General features: G+C 42.8%; 1 long non-coding RNA gene across 1 annotated transcript; it reads left to right on the top strand.

Annotated features, from left to right (window-relative positions):
• Positions 1-25977, top strand: LOC120999563. The gene is made up of 3 exons (XR_005778549.1): positions 1-15; positions 99-181; positions 24908-25977. It is a non-coding gene; the product is annotated as an uncharacterized LOC120999563 (long non-coding RNA).

Here is a 25977-nt window from a genome sequence, read left to right as displayed (position 1 = left end):
CCCTCACATCATCAGGTAATAGACATGACTAAATACACACAACCTCTCATTATTTGTATGTAAAGAATAATTTCAGTCACTGTACGTGTTTCCTACAGTTAAAGAAGAGAGAACAACACCGGAGAGATGTCCTAGTCCTCTTGTTCCACAGGATGGTTTAGAAGAACATCACAATGATCAGGTAGATGGAGATAAGGTCTCATTAAATGTTCCCTATGATCTGTAGAAGGGCTGTGAAGGTCTTGTGTTAGTCTTGTTTTATCCAACAGTATTATGTGTTTTATAATTGTATAATTAGAAAGGTGGAGATAGTAGGAATACAGCTGACCATAGACCTTACATGTTGTCTGTATCGTCTTACAGTTTTCTGGCTGTAGAGAATGCTGGTTGGAATAAGGAACTAAAAGGTTGGATGTATACAAGAGACCAGCAGATATTTGAGTCAGATGATGAAATATAGTAGATGTGGATCCACTATGTCTTTTGAACAGATTCGACTTGGTGCTACTCCTGAGGGCATTATATAAATGTCTTCAACCGTTATCCCCCATATACGGATCTAGACTATGCTGCAGGGAATCAACCAGGCCGCTACCTCTTGTAGTTGTTTCTGTACGAGTGTCAAGAGACACCAAGTGATCAGGCAGAACAAGGTCAGGACAGGCAGAGTACAGTCCGATGTGAGTACAGGCACCTCTGGGTCAGAACGGTGGTCAGGCAGCAAAGGGTCAAATCCAGAAGTCATTCAAAAGTTTATACACAGAACAGGCAAACAAGCTAATTGAACAGCTTTGCATGAAACTGGCATTCTAGAATCTATTGCTCAGGCACTTTCCCAAGGCTGGGAGAGATTAAGGGGCATGAAGGCCCTTTAGAGCTGGAGAGTGTGTGTGCACATGTCCTACAGGCAAAGAGAGCCATTGTCAGCTGGAAGCAAGCCTGAGCCTATATGGGAGGACAGCATTATTCCAGCAGCCGGGACCACTGGGAAGGGAGTGAGGTACACCAGGTGAACCAGGCAGCGGGCGTGCGCACCAGCAGGAAGGAGAAAAGCTGTAGGCACAGATCCCCGCCATAGCAGACTGTTATCGAACCTTAATCAGGTTCCACTGATTATCATGTGAAATCCAAATTAGTAGAAAGTTACCGAGCTCGGAGAATAATTTGAGACACAAACAGTATGTGTCCAACAAGATCATTCCACTTTAAAGGGGTTGTCTCGCTTCAGCAAGTGGCATTCATCATGTAAAGAAAGTTTATACAAGGCACTAACTAATGTATTGTGATTGTCCATATTGTCTCCTCTGCTGGCTAGATTCATTTTTCCATCACATTATACACTGATCGTTTCTTTGGTTATGACCAACCTGAAATCCATCAGCGGTGTTTGTGCTTGCACACTATAGGAAAAAGCGTCGGCCTCTCTGGAGGCTGGCACTGCAGGATTGCACATAGGCTGGTGCTTTTTCCTAAACTGTACAAGCACGACCACCACTAATGGATTACAGGGTGGTCGTAACCTTGGAAACGAGCAGTGTATAATGCGATGGAAAAATGAATCCAGCCAGCAAGGAAAGCAATATGGACAATCACAATACATTAGTAAGTGCCTTGTAATAACTTCCTGTACATGATAAATGCCATTTGCTAAAATGAGAGGACCCCTTTAATGAAACAGTGTGCAAGATTATACACTCACCTAAAGAATTATTAGGAACACCATACTAATACGGTGTTGGACCCCCTTTTGCCTTCAGAACTGCCTTAATTCTACGTGGCATTGATTCAACAAGGTGCTGATAGCATTCTTTAGAAATGTTGGCCCATATTGATAGGAGCCTCTTTGTAGCCTCTTTTTCCTATTTGTAGTGGAGATGAGTGGTACCCGGTGGGGTCTTCTGCTGTTGTAGCCCATCCGCCTCAAGGTTGTGCGTGTTGTGGCTTCACAAATGCTTTGCTGCATACCTCGGTTGTAACTAGTGGTTATTTCAGTCAACGTTGCTCTTCTATCAGCTTGAATCAGTCGGCCCATTCTCCTCTGACCTCTAGCATTTACAAGGCATTTTCGCCCACAGGACTGCCGCATACTGGATGTTTTTCCCTTTTCACACCATTCTTTGTAAACCCTAGAAATAGTTGTGCGTGAAAATCCCAGTAACTGAGCAGATTGTGAAATACTCAGACCGGCCCGTCTGGCACCAACAACCATGCCACGCTCAAAATTGCTTAAATCACCTTTCTTTCCCATTCTGACATTCAGTTTGGAGTTCAGGAGATTGTCTTGACCAGGACCACCCCCCTAAATGCATTGAAGCAACTGCCATGTGATTGGTTGACTAGATAATTGCATTAATGAGAAATAGAACAGGTGTTCCTAATAATTCTTTAGATGAGTGTATACTAGTTACAGATAAGGTGGCGGATACATACCAACCTTCATAAACCATAAACATAACATTTGACATTTACACTGATTGGTATAGAAGAGGGATGATCTCTATGCTTATCTATGTTGTCTGTTTATTTACTCTTTGGCTGCACGCCCAGAAATGGCGCGCTTTCCAGAATCATGACTAGATAGTCTGCCGAGCATCTGCAGACTATCTCAAGGCCAAAGAAGACAGTTGAATATAATTCTAGAAGGAAGTTAATACTAACACAACATATAATGTAATGCACTTATAATGCAATGCAATAACATTGTTGCACTCACACAGAACTCTGCGGCCATTTTTGTCATGGTAAATAATGATATTTTCTGGTTTCAAGTAAAATATTCCACATTGCCTCTCTGTCAGTCTGCTGACTTTTACAATATTTTTTTCATAGCCTTTAAATCCAGGTAAAGATCTGAACAATATTAAGGCTGAAGATACATATGTGAGGAGTGATGAGCAGATCATAGAGGACATTCCCACCGATAACCACCCAGGTGAGTAGTAACCACTACATAAAGCAGAGAAGACTCACAGATTCTGCTCCTTCACTGGCTACTGATGACTCCTTGTATAGTCAGGTAGTGGTGGGGGTTTGCTGGGCACTTGCTTTCTGACAGGTTTTCCTTTACTAGCACACAGTTGTTGCCATTATTTGGTGTCCCACAGTATTGATCAGAAGGCTGGGGTTATTACCTATGTTTCTATCTTCTATAAACGTTTTTTAGTAGTACTAAGAGGCTTCAGTTACATTTGCCAAACTTGCCAACTTGTATGAGGGCACTTTGAGTCTGGAGTTTCTTGACGAAAGCCAGACGTTGTCCCCAAGAGAAAATTGCGGTGAAGCCCTGTGCTTGTGATCAGCGAAATTCTTCATGCGAATGGAGGCCTGTAGTAGAGATGTTTTTGTTTTCTGCCAGTTGTGGCTGACACTACTGACAGCAGAGTAAGCCAGAGGGGACAGGTAACAGAAGACAGCCATAAACTATGAAAAAAGGGGTCTGAACGGAGGAATCACTAGAAAATTTGTAAGCAAAGTGATTCAATGATAATGATGTGCAGACATGAAATGTCGCAGGTAGTTGACCAGGATCTGATTGATACACTCCACCTGATGACTGGACTGTGGGTAACATGCTGAGGAAAAATCCAGTTTGATTTCCAATAGCTTGCAGTCGGTTCTCCAAACCTTAGAGGTGAACTGTACTCCCCAGTCAAAAACAATGGGCAAGGGCAACCCATGAAGCTTGATAAATGTGTTCCAGAAATTACTTGGCCAGTTGACTGGCAAAATGGAGAACAGGCATAGGCACGAAGTGGGCCATTTTTGAAGATCAATCATCTACCATCCATTACCATGAACCCAAAGGAAGAAGGCAGTTCAGTGATAAAATCCTTGACGATATGCTGCCACAGAACCTCAGGCTCAGACAGCGGAAGAAATAGTCTTGCAGGCTTTTGTTTCAGAGACTTGTCCTGGACTTGTTGGCTACCAGTAATTTTTAAGAATCAGATTAATAGTATTGTGAAAACCACAGTGACCAGTAACTTTGGACCGATGTCCCTTGAGTAGGACCTTGTTCCTCTTGGCCACAGGGAAAAAAAGACTTGCCCGGCGGAATGTCTTTAAGCTGTACAGTAGTGACTAGTATGATGCTGACGGGATCTATGATGTGCTGGGGCTCCTCCGCTCAATCATTAGTGTCAAAAAAGCAGGATAGGCTTGGTGTTTTTGTCAGATGAGAGTTTGCGCTGACTGGAAATAAGTTAGGTTCTTGAAGTTGGTGTAAATGATGACAGGGTGGCAGGCATTGCCATTTTTCAAGGACTAACTTAAATGTGAGCAACTCCCTGTCATTAAAGCAATAATTTTGTTCAGCCAATGAGGAGGCTTTCGAGAAGGAGGTACTGTAAGCATCTTGGCGGAAATTCCATTTTGAGTAAAGACGCACCCATGGATGCATTCACCTCATGAAAGAACTATTTAGTGACATTAAGGCCGTGCAATATCATGGTATATGAGAATACCCGTCTCAGGGACTGGAAGGCAATTTCTGCTTCAGATGTCCACTTGTAGTATTCACCCCCTTCCAAGTCCGACTTGAATTTGGGGAGATATGGCTAAAAAAGTTCAGATTGGATTGTCGGTAATAATTTACAAAACCCAGGAATTATTGAATAGCCTGCAGACTTGTAGGAGAAGACCAATCCAGCACACAGACAACTTCTCTTTTATATATAACGTAGCCCAGGAAGGGAATTTTCTTCAAAGATGCACCTTTCAAACTTGGAGTAAAGTCAGTTCTCTCTCAGGGGCTGGATGACTGTGTATACAAATCTCCAGTGTGAAGTTTGGTCAAGAGAAAAGATCAAGATGTCATCCAAGGAGGCCAATACCCAGGTGTAGAGAAATGAACAGACCTGGAGGCCTAATGAGTCCCTTCTACTCTCTACGGAGTCTGTGATATCTTTGACAGATAAATAGCAGTCTTATTTTCGCTCTAATGCAATGTTTCCCCCAGGTCCTAAGAGAGGCTCATAAAACGTATGTAAGAGGTGAGCTTATAGCACTGGCTGCACATGTACATAAACAACGATCTAAGCAGATCTCCTCCCTGCTTTCTCAAATGGTCAAACTAGAATGCAGATACAAATGGTTCCTGGCTCTTCAAGACCAGAACAGACTGGCCACTTTAAGATATGATCTTCAGGCCGTGCCAAACGTTAATGCAGCACAATCTTTCTTACATATTAGGCATAAATATTTCACTCATGGAGATAAATGTGGGAGGGTCATGTCCAATTCTGTCAAGAAAGCCAGGGACAGGGCTTGGATAACCAACATTTGTGATGCCAAACACAAGATCCACATGCACATTGATTCTATTGCCAAAGCTTTTTCAGCCCTTTTTTAGGGATCTTTATAATATTTGTCCCACTGAAAATACGAGCCTTTTTGGATAAATTAACACTCCCCTTTCTGACTGCTGATGAGAACCTTTCTCTCTTACAACCAGTCACTTTGGGGGAGATAAAATGTGTTATTAAAACAATAACTGTAGGGAAATGTCCAGGGCCTGATGTATTTCCAGTTGCCCATTATAAGAAATTCTTACTTGATGTCCCTGTTCAATACCTTGCTCACTGGCAGTAGTCCAGAATTTTGCACTCTAGAAGCTCACATAACATCACTGTCGTTCAGAAAGAGGGCAAAGAACCCTCAGCATGTAGCAGCTACAGGATAATTTCATTACTCAACACAGACATAAAGCTCTGGGCAAAGATTGGCCAACTTTATTCCCAAATTAATAAATAGGGCCAGACTGGGTTTGTCAAGGGGAGAGAAGAAAGAGACAACTTTATAAGAATCCTACAAATTATACAATATGCAGTCACTAATAAGATTGTAGAATCGACAATTTATTAAGCATGACCTTATGAAATTCGGACTCTCACCACAACTTATCGAAGCAATACATTGTACACTTACAAAATGCTAGGGTCTGGGTTAATGGAACATTGTCTCCCACCTTTAGGATTTACAATGGTACCCACCCAGGATATCCCTTTTTCCAAAGTCTTTATCCTTGTTTTGGAGTTGCTTATCCAGGCAATCAGACAGAACCCCCCATATTATAGAAGTGCTTTTTCAAGACAGAGACCATTGTGTGATTCCTCTATTAGACAATGCCAGTAATCCTTTCCCGGAGCTATTAGTGTTATTGAAAACCTTTTGGGTATCTGTCTAATTTTAAAATAAACTATACCAAATGTGAGGCCCTTGGTGTTTAATATTCCTCACAACTCCAAATTGGCCCTGCAAGGAGTTAATAAGTGTTAGGACAAGCAATATCTTTACCCTCAGTTATACTCCTCAAAGAGATACAAACCCAACTCAAAAAGTTCAATTTACTGGTGGTTTCCTGTATAAGCAGGAAAAACTTCTTAAAATCATATATCCTGCTGAGCTTTTATGCTTAATACAAACTGCTCCTATATTCATAACATTGAGTGAATGTCGGCTGTTGGAGTGACTCGCAGACTAATTTCTGCCTTTCTGTAAAAGATGCAGGCCTAGGCTCTCGCCCTCTTGAAGGAACTAGGTCATTTTGGTATTATCATTCTGTGCACTAAGCACTAAGGTCTGGAAGCAGATAGCTCTGCAAGATCTATCAGGGTCTGAACTGGCTGATTTATGGGGAGCTCTGCATGTCACTACTATGAGTCCAGGTACTAATCCCTTGCTGTAAGCAATTCCACATGTTGCAGTCTATCAGTATTTTCCTTCTTCTAGAATGTCTGTTAACCTATTCCCCGCCTGTCTACAGTTGCAAACCACACCGGAGGCAGGACTGAAGGATGTTAAGATAAGGACCCTTTTGGCAACTTGCCTTCACTTACTGATCTTAGGGATACATATACATCACAAAATTGGACGATATTAAACTATGCTTGCTTTACTAAATTATCCCAGGAGTTTTTTAAGATTTTACGTACATGGTCGCAACAGTGGTTACACTCTTAGGCAGGGCGGCGATGACAGATTCTCGTATTCTTTTATAACACTCCGGCAATACAGGCAGAACCAGTTATAATTAACTGGGGAAAGTGAAGGTCCAGGACCACAAAACATAAACCAAACCAAAATAAACACCTGCCCGTCTGGGCTCTTGCTTATACAGTGAAGATCCTAGCTCAACTATTGAACACAGGTCACACAGAGAATTCGGTTTCTCTAGCCAGCAGCGCAGCCATCTTCCCAGACTTTCTCCAGGCATCACTCTCCCCAGACTGACAGCCTGGACTGTGCTTTATTTCCCCTTAACGATCCCAGCTGGCTTCAGCTGGGGATCCCTCAGACTAGGGGAAAACCTGCCCCGGAATGGGGTGGACTGGGGAGGTCCCTCTACCAAGCCTACCTTCTCCCAGTCCAATAAAATCCAGCCCATAAACTTAACAAAACTGTCTCAGCAACCTACACATTGCTGAGACCATTTTAACCTTCTGGATTTTATTTACCTCACCCAGTTGAGGAAGCTGGGTGGGATATACACCCCTTCCAGGACTTTACCATACACTTTTCTGTTCACCTTACCACACTAGTTTCAAAACCCCCATACCTATCTGCATGAGAAACAGATTTTGGAATATCGCCTAGATCCGAGGAGATCAAACGTATTTTATACACATCCCATGGCATTTCCAGATGTATTAGAATCCAAGAGAATGACTTTAAGCTTTTAAGACAATGGTACCGATCACCAGATGTGGTCTCCACACTGTATCCCCTCTCCCCAAATGTGTTTATGAGGTTTGACGATCCCCTTGATCTCTGTTCCATATCTGGTGAGATTGTCCCCAGATCTCCTATTGGAAAGAGATCTAGTTGCATGTCAATAAAATCTGCTCATTGAATGTCATGTCCACTCCTAAATTCTGAACCTCTCTGTACCAGGCCTCACATTTTCTAAACTTAACCTTCAGTCATCTTAATTACCGCAGCCAAATTGTTGATACCTTTTGAACTGTTTAAACATATACATACAGTTGCAAGAAAAAGTATGTGAACCCTTTGGAATAATATGGATTTCTGCACAAATTGGTCATAAAATGTGATCTGATCTTCATCTAAGTCACAACAATAGACAATCACAGTCTGCTTAAACTAATAACACACAAAGAATTAATTGTTACCATGTTTTTATTGAACACACCATGTACACATTTACAGTGCAGATTGAAAAAGTATGTGAATCCCTAGACTAATGACATCCCCAAGAGCTAATTGGAGTGAGGTGTCAGCCAACTGGAGTCCAATCAATGAGATGAGATTGGAGGTGTTGGTTACAGCTGGCCTGCCCTATAGAAAACACACACCAGTTCTGGGTTTGCTTTTCACAAGAAGCATTGCCTGATGTAAATGATGCCTCGCACAAAAGAGCTCTCAGAAGACCTACGATTAAGAATTGTTGACTTGCATAAAGCTGGAAAGGGTTATAAAAGTACCTCCAAAAGCCTTGCTGTTCATCAGTCCACGGTAAGACATATTGTCTATAAATGGAGAAAGTTCAGCACTGCTGCTACTCTCCCTAGGAGTGGCCGTCCTGTAAAGATGACTGCAAGAGCACAGCGCAGACTGCTCAATGAGGTGAAGAAGAATCCTAGAGTGTCAGCTAAAGACTTACAAAAGTCTCTGGCATATGCTAACATCCCTGTTAGCGAATCTACGATACGTAAAACACTAAGCAAGAATGGATTTCATTGGAGGGATACCACAGAGGAAGCCACTGCTGTCCAAAAAAAACATTGATGCACGTTTACAGTTTGCACAAGAGAACCTGGCAAAATATTCTGTGGACAGATGAAACCAAAGTTGAGTTGTTTCGAAGAAACACACAACACTATGTGTGGAGAAAAAGAGGCACAGCACGCCAACATCAAAACCTCATCCCAACTGTGAAGTATGGTGGTGGGGGCATCATGGTTTGGGGCTGGTTTGCTGCGTCAGGACCTGGACGGATTGCTATCATCGAAGGAAAAATGAATTCCCAAGTTTATCAAGAGATTTTGCAGGAGAACTTAAGGCCATCTGTCCACCAGCTGAAGCTTAACAGAAGATGGGTGTTGCAACAGGACAACGACTCAAAGCATAGAAGTAAATCAACAACAGAATGGCTTAAACAGAAGAAAATACGCCTTCTGGAGCGGCCCAGTCAGAGTCCTGACCTCAACCCGATTGAGATGCTGTGGCATGACCTCATCAAGAAAGCGATTCACACCAGACATCCCAAGAATATTGCTGAACTGAAACAGTTCTGTAAAGAGAAATGGTCAAGAATTACTCCTGACCGTTGTGCACGTCTGATCTACAACTACAGGAAACGTTTGGTTGAAGTTATTGCTGCCAAAGGAGATTCAACCAGTTATTAAATCCAAGGGTTCACATACTTTTTCCACCTGCACTGTGAATGTTTACATGGTGTGTTCAATAAAAACATGGTAACATTTAATTCTTTGTGTGTTATTAGTTTAAGCAGACTGTGATTGTCTATTGTTGTGACTTAGATGAAGATCGGATCACATTTTATGACCAATTTGTGCAGAAATCCATATCATTCCAAAGGGTTCACATACTTTTTCTTGTAACTGGAAGAAGTATCCATCTAGGAATCTAGAACTCATGAAAAGTTTGAAAAACTGTGGGCACCATGGAGGCTCTGGGTGTTGTCTACACCAACTGATACCAAAACTATCCTTTGCTAGTGTTATTTTTTTTGCTTTTCCCTAATATTGGCCTAGCTCTTGTGCCCCCAAAGATATGTCCAGTAGCTTTTCGGCTTAATTAGATGACCCATGGTCTCCTATCTACTAGTTGGAAGCATACACTGCTCAAAAATAATATATCTCAATACAATGACTTTCCTAAAATTCAGTGAGTAAGCTAATATGAACTTGATTGAGTGTGGTTCTTCAAATTTTTCATGATAGACGTTTTATATTTATCCTTGCTCCACACTTAAAATATAGACTTAAATTAGAGATTTGTTTTAATTGACAGGGCCAGGGTGCCCTAATTGCACCAGAGGAGTAAATTGTCATATTAAGAAAAAGTATCATAACTTGGGAACATAGCCTTGGATCAACAAAAGAAAAACAGCGTTTTAGACTACTTTCACACTTGTGTTAACCTTTTCCGGCAGGGCACCAGCCTGCTGGATCCGTGCTACTGCTAGTCCACCGTGTCGGCAAAAGTCTGCTCCGACCCCATTCACTGTAATGGGGGTGGGCCGGAGGTCTGGCTGTAGCACTGCAAATAAGCCGAGAGGCGGCCAGACAAAAGCCGCAGCATGTTGTAGTTTTTGTCCGGCCACCTCTTGGCATGTTTGCCGTGCTGCTGCCGGACCTCCGGCCTGCCCCCATTATAGTGAATGCTGCCGGAACGGAGTTCCGGCGGCACGGTGGACTAGCGATAGCACGGATCCGGCAGGCTGTTCCGCCGCCGGAACAGCCTGCCAGAAAAGGCTACCGCAAGTGTGAAAGTCGCCTTAATCAGGCGAACCACAGTTACGTGTCTGTGTAAACAGTTGGATAGGGAGGTCACTGGTGACAGATTTATTTTAAGATAAAAATAAATCATGGAATAATTTTGTTTGACAAAATTGAATCTAGATTTTTGACTCATAAAAGTAGCCATCTCTTGCAGATTGAACAGCAGAACACAATTGAGGCATTCTTTCTGCAATTGAATTCAGGTATTCAGGAAGTTCTTCCCAACATTGTTGCAGAAATTCCCACAAATGTGCTGCACTTTAGGGTACTTTGCTTTCACACTTCTTTTCAGTTCATCCCAAACAAGCCCAGTGGGGTTTAGGTCTGGAGGCTTTGCAGACCATTCCATTCTTTGAAGCCTACTGCCTTGTTCTTGTAATCTAATGCAGCTCTGAATTAACGTAGAAGTATGTTTTGGGTCTTTGTCTTGCTGTAATATGGACCCCTAACAACTAGGCTAGACCAGAGGTTATTACATGGAGCTTCAAAATGATGGTGTAGCCCTTTTTGTCCAGTGTGTCAAGTTGCCAACTCTGGATCCAGCAAAAGAGCCCCAAACCATCACACTTCCTCCTCAATGTTTGACAATTGGCATCACACAGTGAGGAACGGTTCTTTCACCTTCTTAATGCCACACAAAAACTCTGCATGATTTACCAGATATGTCAAATTTTCATTTATCATTTCAATAGACCTTCTTCCAATCTTTACTAGTCTACTGGAGGTGCTGCTTGGCCCAGACAAACCTTTTATATTTTGCAATCCTATCAGTGGTTTTCTTACTTCTACTCAACATGTCAAACCTCAGCTTGAAATGGAAATAGTTGAAATGGAAATTTCGACCTGCATTAAGTTGTGCACGCAAACTGTTGACTCTCAAAAACTTGTCTTTTGATTTTGTGTGGCCTTTGGTCTATCAGACCTCTTCTCACTGACACCATGGTTTTCTTTGCAATTTCTCAATAGTATAGACTACATGCCTAAGGGTTATAATAGTCTGTCTTTTATTTTGTCAATTGCCTTTTTCTTGCCATTATGATAGCATAGGACATTCCAACCTCATTCGGCTGGCAATTTGACAACCTGTCGGACACAAACAGCTGCATCTTGCCAATCCTCCGCTTGCCTGCAGGAACAGTGTGCTGGATTGTAGCTCCAAGAAAATTTCCAAAACCCACTTTTTAAAAAACCAATTCAGTTATGAAGTCACTTTTTGACTATAAATGTTGGGCGGTCGATTATATCTGAATGGACGTTCTGGAACGTGCAGCTGCCGAGCAGGTGGGCCCTTTGTCAGTGACAGCAAGGGCATCCCAGAGAGAAAGCAGGGACCGTTCCTCAATGTCCCTTCCTTCTAGATCGCTGTATACACAGTGCTCAACGAGCGCTGTGTATACAGATCAGAAGCGCTATGCGAGAGTGCCCTGCACTGAGGCTGTACAGGACTGTATAGTGCTGTACAGCCTCTTTGTGGGGTTTATTTACCCTGTAACTGGGGCAACTAGCCCCAGTTACAGGACAAATCAATAGTGAAAAAAAACTAACATTTAAGTTAAATGCCTCCCAGAGGTCTTGTATGATCCTTTGGGGGACGCAAAGTGTAAAATAAAAAATACAAAAATAAAATGTTTTATAAAAAATAAAAAAAAGTTCACATGTAAAAAAAAGTTCCCCAATTAAGTAATTATTTTTTTTTAAATAGAAAAAATAAATAAAATAGACATGTTTGGTATTGCCGCGTCCCTGACAGCCGACAAGTGATCAAAAAGGAGTATGTCCCACAAAATGGTACCAATAAAACCGTCTCCTCATCCCGCTACATAAGACAATCGGTCAAAAAATAAAAAGAAACTATGACTCTCAGACAATGGAGACACTAAAATATGATAAAATTTTTTTTGCTTCAAAACTCCTATTATTGTGTTAAAGTGAAAAAATTAAATAAAAGTAGACATATTAGGTATTGCCACGTCCGTAACAACCTGCTCTATAAAAATATCACATGACCTAACCCCTCAGTTAAACGCTGTAAAAATAAATAAAAACTGTGTTAAAATAACCAATTTTTTTGGTCACCTTGCTCCATAAAGTGTAATAATGAATGATAAAAAAAATCATATGTACCCAAAAATGGTACAATAAACGTCAACTCTTCCTACAAAAAATGAGCCCCTGCACAAGACGATTGGTGGAAAAATAGAAAAATATGGCGTTCAGAAAATGGAGACACAAAAACATAATTTATTTTCAAAAATGTTTTATGTAAAACTGAAACAAACAAAGAAAGTAGACATATTTGATATCATTGCGTCCGCAACAACCTGCTCTATAAAAATAGCACATGATCTACCCTGTTAGATGAATGTTGTAAAAAATAAAAACAGTGCCAAAGCAGCCATTTTTTGGTTACCTTGCCTCACAAAAAACATAATATAGAGCAACATAAAATCATATGTACCCCAAAATAGTACCAATAAAACTGGCACCTTTTTCCCTAGTTTCCAAAATGGGGTGACTTTTTGGGAGTTTCTACTGTAAGGGTGCATCAGGAGGGCTTCAAATAGGACATGGCATCTAAAAACCAGTCCAGCAAAATTTGCCTTCCAAAAACCATATGGCACTCCTTTTCTTCTGCGCCCTGCCGTGTGCCCTTACATCAGTTTAAGACCACATGTGGGGTGTTAATGTAAACTGCAGAATCATGGTAATAATTATAATGTTTTGTTTGGCTGTTAACCCTCGATGTATTAAATAAAAAAATTGATTAAAATGTGAAATCTGCCAAAAAAGTTAAATTTTGAAATTTCATCTCCATTTTCCTTTAATTCTTGTGAAACACCTAAAGGGTTAACAAAGTTTGTAAAATCAGTTTTGAGTAACTTGAGGGGTGTAGTTTCTACAATGTGGTAATTTATGGAGGGTTTCCACTATGTAAGCCCGACAAAGTGACTTCAGAGTTGAACTGGTCCTTAAAAAATGTCTTAAAAATGTATTCAAAAATTCAAAACCTTCTAACGTCCTAAAAAAAAAAAATTACATTACCAAAATGATGCCCACATAAAGAAGATACAGGTAAAACTCGAAAAATTTGAATATCGTGCAAAGTTAATTTATTTCAGTAATGCAACTTAAAAGGTGAAACTAATATGAGACTCATTACATGCAAAGCAAGATATTTCAAGCCTTTATTTGTTATAATTTGAATGATTATGGTTTACAGCTTATGAAACCCCAAATTCACAATCTCAGAATGAGAATATTGTGAAAATGTTCAATATTTTAGGCTCAGTGTCACACTCTAGTCAGCTAAATAATCCATAACCCCTGCAAAGGGTTCCTAAGCCTTTAAAGGGATTCCGTCACCTCCCCTAACCCAAAATCGGATTTTAAAGCAGTCATGCAGCACAGCTTACCTTGAATCGGCTGTGCTCTTCTATCTTGCAATCCGTCCAGTAGTTTATGAGAAAAACGACTTTTATAATTATGCAAATTAGCCCTGTAGGTGCCCAGAGGGGCGTTTTGTTCCCCTTAGTGTGCCCAGTAGTGCCCCTCTTACAGTGCCCAAAACGCCTTCCTTCCGACTGCCTAACCGCCCACAGCCTTTTATCCCTCTCCTCCCCCTCCCTCACGGCCGAACGAACTCTCGCGCAGGCGCAGTACCCACTGAGGGCTGCGCCAGTGCGATCTGAAGGGAGACTGAGGGAAGAGCGAGCATCGGACGTCACTGGGCTTGGCGCATGCCCAGTGACGAGGATGAAGCTCCTGCACTCAGTCTCCTGCAGATCGCACTGGCGCAGCCCTCAGTGGGTACTGCGCCTGCGCGAGAGTTCGTTCGGCCGTGAGGGAGGGGGAGGAGAGGGATAAGAGGCTGTGGGAGGTTAGGCAGTCGGAAGGAAGGCGTTTTGGGCACTGTAAGAGGGGCGTTACTGGGCACACTAAGGGGAACAAAACGCCCCTCTGGGCACCTTCAGGGCTAATTTGCATAATCATAAAAGTAGTTTTTCTCATAAACTACTGGACGGATTACAAGATAGAAGAGCACAGCCGATTCAAGGTAAGCTGTGCTGCATGACTGCTTTAAAATCCGATTTTGGGTTAGGGGAGGTGACAGAATCCCTTTAAATTGTCTCAGTATTCATTACTGAAAGTAAATGAACTTTTGCACAATATTCAAATTTTTTGAGTTTCACCTGTATATGGGGAATGTTAATTAATGAATATTTTATGAGGCATCACGATCTGTTTTAAAAGCAGATAGATTCAAATTTAGAAAACACAGAATTTTTTCAAATTTTCATAAACTTTTGGAGTTTTTTTTATAAATAAAGGTAAAACATATTGACTCAAATTTACCATTAACATGAAGTATAATGTGTCACGAGGAAACAGGCTCAGAATGGCTTGGATAAGTAAAAGTGTTCCAAAGTTATTACCACATAAAGTGACACATGTCAGATTTGCAAAATTAGGCCTGGTCAGGAAGGGGGTAAATGGCCCGGTGTGGAAGTGGTTAAGGGGCTTACGTAATAGAAACCACCCATAAAGTACCCCATTTTGGAAACCACACCCATAAAATTATTTAAAACAGATTTTACAAACTTTTTAACACTCTAGGTCAGTGATGGCGAACCTATGGCACGGGTGCCAGAGGCGGCACTCAGAGCCCTCTCTGTGGGCACCCGCACTGTGAAAAAAGTCTATGGCGTACCAATATGCCTTAGACTTTTCCTGCCATTCATTAGCGCAGGGCGCACTATGAACAGCACAGACAGGGCACTGAATGTAGGCGGGCTTTAATAGCTAAATGATAAAGTACATGGAATATATACTATATTGAACTATAGTATTCAGGTTAAATTGCTGTGTTGGCATTTTACGATAAATAAGTGGGTTTTGGGTTGCAGTTTGGGCACTCGGCCTCTAAAAGGTTCGACATCACTGCTCTAGGTGTTCCACAAGAGTTAAAGAAAAATGGAAGTGAAATTTCAAAATGTCCCATTTTTTTCAGATTTTTCATTTTAATCAATTATTAAAAGGCTTAACAGCCAAAGAAACCTAAATTTTCATTACGCTAATTCTGCAGTTTACAGAAACACCCAATATGTGGTCGTAAATAGAGATGTCCTTGCGGTTCGCCCAGCGGTCGTTTCGCAGCAAATTTTGCTTGTTCGCGATTCGGCGAACATATGGCGATGTACGCCGGCGCCATATTCTTTTACATTGTGAAGAACTTTGACCCATGACAAATCCATCAGGTGGTACAGGACAGCCAATTGAGACGTTTCAGCACATGGACATACCCCCTACCTTATAAATAAACCTGATCTGGCCGCCATTTTACATTCAGTCTTTTGCCAGTGTAGGGAGAGGTTGCTGTGTGGAGCAGGGACAGACTGTTAGGGACACCAAACGCTAGCTAATAAGGCCACAAAAGTCCTTTTAAGGACTGGTATAGGTGTGCTATCGATAGGTGTGACTTAGTGAGGGGTGTAATATAATTATAATATACTTTCTAACATAGAAAGTATATTATAGTGGATTTGTATTGTACAGCAGTTGTGTGCGGTTCTGCTGCGATATTGCAGCTCTACAGAGTGCCAAACGCTATTGAAACAAATAATTTCTACTGGTGTGATATACCAGTTGTCCCCCCAAAAAACTGATTGAAGCAGGGGTGTTATATACCAATTGTATACTTTCTATATAGTGCAGTTGGGTAGTGCAGCATTGTTTGCGGTTTAGCTGCGTTAGCTCAGCTACAGATAGTGACAAACGACATTGGAACAAATCATTTCTACTGGTGTGATATACCAGTTACCCCCCCAAAAAAAGTGATTGAAGCAGAGGTGTGATATACCTTCTTCCACAAATACTTAGGGACTTTTGTCACAGGGTCATTTTGAAAATGACAGGCAGAGGAAGAGGCAGGACATTCCACAGGGGTGGTAGGGGTCAGGCAGGTACACCAGGCCGGAGCCTAAGTGGCAAGTTGCAGAAGGTGCGTGCGATTACGTCAAAGGACGCACCAGACTTAGTTAAGTGACTCACTCAGCCTTCCGCTTCTGCACCCGCCTCATCCTCTCTATCTGCACCTTCTTCACTCTCTGCTGTGTGCACCCCCAAAGACTCCACCACCATATCCCCTCCTCCATTCTTGGCATCTGATCAGAAAGAGGAGGTAGCAACGGTCACCACCCAGCAGTTTGACGACAGTACCCAGATCAGCCCAAGAAGGGTGGTCCCTGCTGTTGCTGCCTACTCCGAGATCTCTAATGTCAGTGATGGTGAAGGGGACGATGATGACGTGTCTATCGACATCACGTGGGTGCCCACAAGAGAGGAAGAGGAGGGGAGTTCAGAGGGAGAGACGGAGCAGCAGATAGGGAGGAGAAGGAGGAAAAACAGGCAGAATTTACAGTGCACAGGAGGCAAAAAGCAAACTGCTAATGTATCTGGAACGCTCCATCCACCATGCACGGTCACATCTGGCGCTCCCAGGATGCAGGCACATGGCTCCGCAGTGTGGGCTTTTTTTTAACGTGTCCGCTGCTGACAATAGTGTTGCCATCTGCAGTCTGTGCTGTCAACGCATAAGTCACGGTAAGCACAACACTCACCTAGGGACGACCGCCTTAAGAAGGCACCTGGCCTCCCATCACCGAGCCCAGTGGGAGGAATCACGTGAGAACCCACAAAGACACACTCCCGGTGCTCCACGTCCTGCCTCTTCCCCTTCTCCTCTCTCCTCCCATTTGTCCTCCCTTCCCCCCTAACCGTGCTGTTGTCGCATTCATCTGGCAAAAGGCAGGCTTCCGTGGCCCAAATATTAGAGCGTAAAAAGAAAATGACGCTGGATAACCCTCTTGCCCAAAAGCTGACCGCTGGCTTGTCCGAACTGCTAGCCTGCCAACTACTGCCATATAAATTGGTGGACTCGGAGGCCTTTAGAAAATTTGTGGCCATTGGCACACCGCAATGGAAGGTACCCGGAAGGAAATATTTCTCCCAGAAAGGCATCCCGGAGCTATATGGCCACGTTCAGCAGCAAGTGAATGTATCTCTGGCACACAGTGTCGGTGCCAAGCTACATCTGACCACAGACATGTGGTCTAGCAAACACAGGCATGGAAGGTACATAACTTTTACTGCCCACTGGGTGAACCTTCTGACGGCCGTCAAGAATGAAACCTGTGTGGATTTGGTGTTACTGCCACGGATTTCCATGCAGGCCTGCCTCTTCTGCTTCTCCTCCATCCTCCATCTCCTCCTCGGCTGACTCCTCCTTTTCCACTGCTACCGCCTCTTCCTCTGCGCCCCCCAAGCTCCCCAGAATCTATTCAACGTGCCAGATGAGAAGTTGCCATGCTGTGCTGCGGCTGTTGTGCCTGGAAGCCAAGAGCCACACTGGTCCTGCACTCCTTTCAGCTTTGCGGTCACAGACTGATCAGTGGCTAACCCTGCTTAATTTGACAGTTGGTAAAGTGGTGTGTGACAACAGTGCCAATCTGCTGAGCGCACTGAAACAGGGCAAAATGACACACGTGCTGTGCATGGCACACATCCTGAACTTTGTCGTACAGCGATTCGTTGCCAAATACCCCAGGGTCCAGGACGTCTTGCGGCAGGCCAGGAAAATCTCTGTCTATTTTAGAAGATCTTACACGGCCATGGCTCGCCTTGCTGACGTTTAGCGGCGACAACACCTGCATGTCAGACGTCTGATTTATGACTGCCTGATGCGCTGGAACTCCACCTTGTATATGCTTGATAGGCTGCTCCAGCAGAAACGTGCAGTTAACGACTACCTGTACGAACTCTGCGGCAGGACAGGTTCTGGGAGCTTGTTTTTTTTCCACCGCGCCAATGGCTGCTCATGCGCGACTTCTGCGGCCATTTGATGAGATCACCAAACTGGTTAGTCGCAGCCAGGGCTTCATCAGTGACATCGTACCTTATGCCTTTTTTCTGGAGCATACATTGCGTCGTGTCATTGATCAAGCCGCCAAGGAGCAGGAGCAAGAAGATGAGGAAGTCGCAATGCTGGATGAATTCCCAGGGTGGGCTACTCCATCTGAGACAAGTCAACAGAAGTCTGAAGAGGAATCAGAGGAGGATGGTGCCGGGGCGGAGGAGGAGCAATAGGAGCATGCTTTAAACGTTTCTGGGATCCCTGGTGTTCTTCGTGGCTAGGGGGAGGAGACCGAGGACGACATTATCCTGGACGATGAGCAGGAGCCAGGCCACTCCACCTCTTCCAGTTTAGTTCAAATGGGGGCCTTCATGTTCCAGTGTTTGAAGAGGGACCCCCGTATAAAAAGCATAAAGGCCAAGGACCAGTACTGGGTGGCAACGTACTTAAACCCCCAGTAAAAACACAAAATGGCGAACATGTTACCACCATCACAGAGGGCTGTTAGAATGCAGCACTTCCAGGCCTTGCTTTGAGAAATGCTGCATTCTGCTTTTGCGGGCGCTGGCAGAGGAATTTCCACTCACAGAGAAACAGTTGCGGGTGTGTTGGTCACTTTGGATATGAGATCATTCTTGCAGCCAACCCATCGACAGCTGCCCTCCGAATCCAGCCTCACGGAAAGCCTAGACCGACAGGTGTCCAACTATATCGGGTTAATGGCCGATGTGGACGCTCTGAGAAGCGAGGAACCCCTGGACTACTGGATGAGCTGGCACAATTTGCCATGGAACTGTTGGCTTGCCCCTGGTCCAGTGTCCTGTCCGAAAGGACGTTCAGCACAGCAGGTGGGATCGTGACCGATAAGCGCACTCGCCTGGCTCAGAACTCAAATGAATGAGGCATGGATCTCGGAGGAATTCAACACCTGTGATGACCATGTTTAATTGAATTTCCTCATGCCAGCCCACAAATATCCGCCACCACCAAGAACAAATATTGGTCCCTGTCTTAGGTAAATACAGCCACATAAAAGGCCTTTTCTGTCCGTTAAATGCCTAATGTTTTGGGTCTCGGAGGATTTCAACACCTGTGACGACCACGTGTTTCAACTATTATCATTAGGAGTTTTTTCAAGAGAGGGGATTTCGTTAGCCATGTTTTTAATCCAATTTTATATTTTTAGTTCTTTTAAACATATGTATTTGACCTGTATTTGTACTGGCCTTTAGTAAAATTGATATCCTTTGACCATCTAATAGACCTCCAGCCACATACTTACTTGTTCTTTTATGTACGCTGAATGCATACATTTTGGGGCCTGTAGTACACTGGCCTGCTGGAAAATTGATATCCAATGACCGTGTAATCTACCTTCAGCCACATACTTACTTGTTCTTTTATGTCCGCTGAATGCATAATTTTTGGGGCCTGTAGTACACTGGCTTGCGGAAAAATTGATATCCAATGACCGTGTAATCTACCTCCAACCACATACTTGTTCTTTTATGTACGCTGAATGCATAATTTCTAGAACCTGTAGTACACTGGCCTGCTGTAAAATTGATATTCAATGACTGTGTAATCTACCTCCATCCATAAACTTACTTGTTCTTTTATGTACGCTGAATGAATAATTGTTGCAGCCTCGGAGGAATTCAACACCAGTGACGACCACCTGTTTCGAATTTCAACTATTATCATTAGTTTTTTTTTTCAAGAGGGGGGATTTCGTTAGCCATGTTTTTAATCCAATTTATTTATTTTTTTGTTATTTTAAACATATGTATTTGACCTGTATTTGTACTGGCCTGCAGTAAAATTGATATCCAATGACTGTGTAATCTACCTCCATGTAATGTAATGTACCTCCGGCCACATAATCACTTGACCTTTTCTGTCATGTGAATTGCCTAATGTTTGGGGCCTGTAGTCCAGTGGCCTACAGTAAAATTTGTATCCATTGACCGCCTAATGTACCTTGAGCCACATAATCAGAATTTCTTTTATGTCAGGTGAATGCCTAATTTTTAAGGCCTGTACTCCTGTGGGCTAAAATAAACATTTTCTAGGCTCCAACAGGGCACATTTCAGAGAATTTCCCTTGAGGACGCATTAAAATGTCCCCTGATTAAGATACAAATTTTTTGTTGGAATTTTTGTCATTGATCCCCCTCTAGTATATCACTGTCCATGTTGTGGGACTATTTGTACACTTCTACTAAGTATTTGGTGGCTGCAAATATGAGCTGAAGGTTTTTCAGGTTCACCTGCCATTAAAGTGAATGGGGCCCCCCGCGAACTTGCGGTTCGCGAACATTTGATCGCGTTCGCGAACCGTACAGGCCGATGTTCGTTCATCACTGGTCATAAACTGTTGTATGGGCACAAGGCAGGGGTCAGAAGGAAAGGAGCACCATATGGTTTTTGGAGGGTAGACTTTGCTGGAATGGTTTTCGAGAGCAATTCTGCATTTGAAGAGACACCAAGATACCCCTGCAGTGGACCCCCCAATATGTGACCCCATTTTGGAACTATACCCTTTATGTAATTTTTTGAGCGGTGTAGTGAGTGCTTTGATCCCACAGTTGTTTCATCAAATTCAGCAACACCTGGCCGTACAAAATTACATATTTTACAAGAAAATGTTGCTTAAGATCCAATTTTTTCATTTTCGTAAGGGGTAACATTAGAAAAAGTACCCCACATTTTGTTACCCATTTTCTCCTGAATTTGGCAACACACCACATATGGTGTAATAAACAGATTTTTTGGCACATGGCAGAGTTCAGAAGGAGCACCAAATGGCTTTTGTTATGAGGGTGTCACGACCTATCGCTGACCCTGTGGTGCCTGTGGTCAGAAGGTCGTAGCGGGTGGCTACTCGCTCGATTTCAAGGGATCGCTCCATGACCTAGTTGTGGGAATGGATCTGGTCCAGGTTTTCCTGTTTTGGTTTGCGATCCTTTTTGTCCTATCTTAGGTATCAGTAGTTTTCCTTTCAGCTGTTCTTTGTCTGCCACTCCCAGCTACTATATATTCTCTCTTCCTACTTCCCTTGCTCCCATATATAGACCTTCCTTCCAGGTTATCTATTCTGACCTCTGGTGGTGTTGGAGTTGCTGTGGGGCTGCTGGAGAAGTTGGAACTGATGCTGTCGGATCTCCGGTTCTCTCCAGTTTGTTGTCTACTGTTTGTTGTCTCCCTTTGGGTATTATATGTGGTGTTTGTGTTGTTTGTCCACTGCCTGTTGTTACCCTGTGTGTCAGTGGTGAGGACTAGTGCTCTCACCGCCCTACTCACTACGTAGGGCTTCTTTCAGGGTAAGCCAGGGACTAAGCACGTGATCGCGTATGGATGAGCAACCCGTCTACGGATGTCAGGGCAGCCAGGTGCCAGTGCTAGGTGAGTTAGGGGTATCCACTCCTCCCTCTCCCTTGTGAAAGGGCACCTTCCTTCCCTCATCTGTGCGCCTCATGTCTGTTACCTGCCATAGCAGACGTGATAGCTTTTGGAGTGCAGATATCACTGTAATAATTTTCAGGTGCCATGTTGTGTTTGTAGAGACTGTGGTACCCTTACAGTGGACCCACCATTTTGGGAACTGCACCCCTTAAGGATTTTTAAAGGGGTGTAATGAGCACCTTGGTCCAACAGGCGTTTCATAGAATTTAGAAAACCTTGGCTGTGAAAATGGAAAGTCCCACGTTTTTCACTCTACAATTGGTAATCACCCCATAATGTGTTACCCATTTTCTCTAGAATATGACAACACCCCCATATGTGGTCAGAAAGTGCTGTATAGGCACACTGCAAGGCTCAGAAGGGAGTGAGCTCCATGTGCATTTTAGGACTAGTTTGGTGATTTTTTTATATTTTTTACAGCATTGATCAACAATTGCAGAGGCTTTGACGTTAAATGAAAAAAAGAAATTATCATTTTTTAGAATCCACACCCTTCACAGTATTTACCAATGGTCCTAGTGAGTATTATGACCCAACATTTGTTTTGCAAAATTAATTCACAGTAGATGGTGCAAAGTGAAAAATTGCAATTTTTTCACAGATTTTAGTGCCCAATATGTTGTGCCCAGTGTATGCCAGTCAAGCCGTGCTTTCTGGTTTTATAAATACCCTTCATGTGACCCTAATCTTTTGCCTAGACATACAACAGGGCACAGGAGTAAAATAGCATCATGCACATTTGAGGCCCAATGTAGTGATTTATGCATCTTTTGCTGTAGAGGCTCTGGGGTGAAATAAAAAATTAAACCCCTGAGAAGTGACCGTATATCAGAAGCTACACCCCCAAGGTATTTATTGAGAAATGGGGTGTGCATTTTGACCCCACAGGTGTTTTGCAAAAGTTATGCAGTTTTTTTTATTTATGTTTTATCACTTTTACACAATGTATATTTGTAAACAAAAATCATGTTTTTGCATCACCATGTTCTGAAAACCATAATTATTTTATTTTTCTGGCAATGGTCTTGTTTGAGGGCTTGTTTTTGCGCGAAGAGGTGACAGTTTTTTTAAAGCTTTTTTTTTTAAAATCTTGTTTTTTTGTTGCCATTTTCTGAAGGTCATATTTTTTATTTTTTGGGTGATTGTCTTATGGATGCATTGATACCGAATATGGGACAGGAGCTTTTTTTTACTTAAAACTTTGACATTTTTAGTATTTAAAAAAAAAAATTCACCTTTTTTCACTTGTTTTTTTTGTTCCACTATGAGACTTCAGCTTTTGAGGTGTCTGATCCCTTTATAATGCATTACAATACATTGTGTATTGTAATGCATTGCCTGTAAGCTTTTACACTGACAATATGCCTATGAGACCCAGCCAGCTGGATCTCATAGGCTTCTGTAGCTGGCAGGCTCCGATGCCTGTGCAAGGCATCGGCTGCCATAGCAGCCATCTGGTCCCCATGACCACAGAGCAGGGACCCAATGAGGTCAGAGAGGATGCCTGTACCTCTTCAAACTCTGTGCATGCCGCGTTGACCTTGCGTACAAAGGGTTAATATACCGACATTGATGTATTCATCGATGCTGGCGTATACAGCGGGGTCTCTGACACTGATTAAGCTGGCTCAGCTCCTGCACCCCCCCTGATCAGAGCGATGTAAATGTACGCCGCTGGTCTTTAAGTCACGGCCCGCAGAGCCGTACATGTACAGTTTAGGTCACCTACGGGTTAACTGTTTTTTTGTGCTGCAGAGCAGCTGTTCATTGTTAAACATTTATGTTTGGTTTAAAGAGGACCTTTCATCCGAATCAAGTATGTAAACTGAATATACATACATGGAGAGCGGCGCCCAGGGACCCCCCTGCACTTACTATTATCCCCGGGCGCCGCTCCGTTCTCCGGTGATAGCCTCCGGTAAAGTCATAGTTAGGCTCCACCCATTTGAGCCTGCCGGCGGCTCCTTCTCCTATGCTGTAGCGCTGGCCAATCGCAGCGCTCAGCTCTTAGCCATGCTACAGCATAGGAGAAGGAGACGCCGGCAGGCTCAAAAGGGCGGAGCCTAATTATGACTTTACCAGAGGCTATCACCGGAGAACGGAGCGGCGCCCGGGGATAATAGTAAGTGCAGGGGGGTCCCTGGGCGCCGCTCTCCATGTATGTATATTCAGTTTACATACTTGATTCGGATGAAAGGTCCTCTTTAAGGTTACTTTCACACTTGCAGTAGCAGGGTTCGGCAGGCTGTTCCCCCGTCTGGATCCGTGCTAACGCTAGCCCATTGTGCCACCAGAAGTCCGCTCCGGCCCCATTCACTATAATGGGGACAGGCTAGAGGTCCAGCCACAGAACGGCAAACAAGCCGAGAGGCGGCCGGACAAAAACTGCAGCATGCTGTACATGTACAACAGGTATATACTACATGTATACTGTATACAGTATATGTGTGTAATTTATGTATCTGTGTCATGTAGATGTGTCTGTCTATATAGCAAGTATTGACATGTTTTAAATGTATGTGTTATGATGTATCTTTGTGTGAATGAACATATTATATAGATTGGTTTTGAATCATGTTTGGGATTTATGGTATTTTTCGTTTTATAAGACGTGTGGTAATGGCGGTGTGCCTTATAAAGCGAATACTAGTGAGTGCTTCAGTTATGGAAGCACTCACTAATATGCAGTAGGTGTGGGGAGTGAAGCGCTGCCAGTACTCACCCTTGATGGTCTTCCTTCCTGGGACTGCGCTGCACTGTCCTGAGTACGTATAGCGTTTTTTTCTTATTTTCCTCCTCTAAAACCTGGAGGTGCATCTTATCAGGTGCGTCTAATAAATTGAAAATGATGGCATGTTTAGCATGAACTTATTGATCTACTGGTCTACTGTTGAATTGTGATCTGTTTTCACTCCACAGTCAATAATTGAATTTTTCTCCATGTCATCTCCATTTATTTGGAATTTTTAAATAGACATGGTACAAAACATCGATAAAGTGCTATGGTTATATTATTTAAAAAAATAAAAATCTGATTTATTCTTGGCAGATGACTGTACCAGGAGCTCAGAGGAACATCTAATATATTCAGATTTTAAAACAGATGAGTCTGGTGTCACAGAAGATACACGTGAAGAGCATGGCATTATCTCAGATGTATCCTCAGCTTTTCACAGCAAAGATCTGTCATCTGATCTTTTGGATGGATTAAAATCTCCTGATTTATCACAGATTGTTAAGCAAAATAAAAGTCACAGAAGAAGTGTTCAATATAAAAAAACTCACACGGGAAAGAAGACCTTTTCATGCTCAGAATGTGGGAAATATTTTAAATGCAAATCAGCTCTTGTTAACCATCAAAGAGTTCACACAGGGGAGAAGCCATTTTCATGTTCAGAATGTGGGAAAAGTTTTAGAACTAAAGCACAGCTTGTTCTGCATGAGAAAATTCACAAAGAGGAGAAGCCATTTTCATGCTCAGTATGTGGGAAATGTTTTAAACATAAATCATATCTTGTTCTGCATGAGAGAACTCACACAGGGGAGAAGCCATTTTCATGTTCAGAATGTGGGAAATGTTCTAGAACTAAATCAGAACTTGTTACACATCAACGAATCCACACAGGGGTGAAGCCATTCTCATGTTCAGAATGTGGAAAATGTTTTAGAACTAAATCACTTCTTGTGCTGCATGACAGAACTCACACAGGGGAGAAGCCATTTTCATGTTCAGAATGTGGGAAATGCTCTAGAACTAAATCAGAACTTGTTACACATCAACGAATCCACACAGGGGAGAAGCCATTCTCATGTTCAGAATGTGGAAAATGTTTTAGCTATAAAACAGTACTTGTTAGACATGAGAGAACTCACACAGGGGAGAAGCCATTTTCATGTTCAGAATGTGGGAAATGTTCTAGAACTAAATCAGAACTTGTTACACATCAACGAATACACACAGGGGAGAAGCCATTCTCATGTTCAGAATGTGGAAAATCTTTCACATATAAAGCAGATCTTGGTAAACATCAGCTAATTCACACAGGGGAGAAGCCATTCTCATCTTCAGAATGTGGGAAATCTTTCACATATAAAGCAGATCTCGGTAAACATCAGCTA

Source organism: Bufo bufo, chromosome 4, assembly GCF_905171765.1.
Source record: "Bufo bufo chromosome 4, aBufBuf1.1, whole genome shotgun sequence".
Lineage (NCBI taxonomy): Eukaryota > Metazoa > Chordata > Amphibia > Anura > Bufonidae > Bufo > Bufo bufo.
Note: the sequence above shows the minus strand (reverse complement) of the source record. Positions and strands in the feature narration are given on the sequence as shown.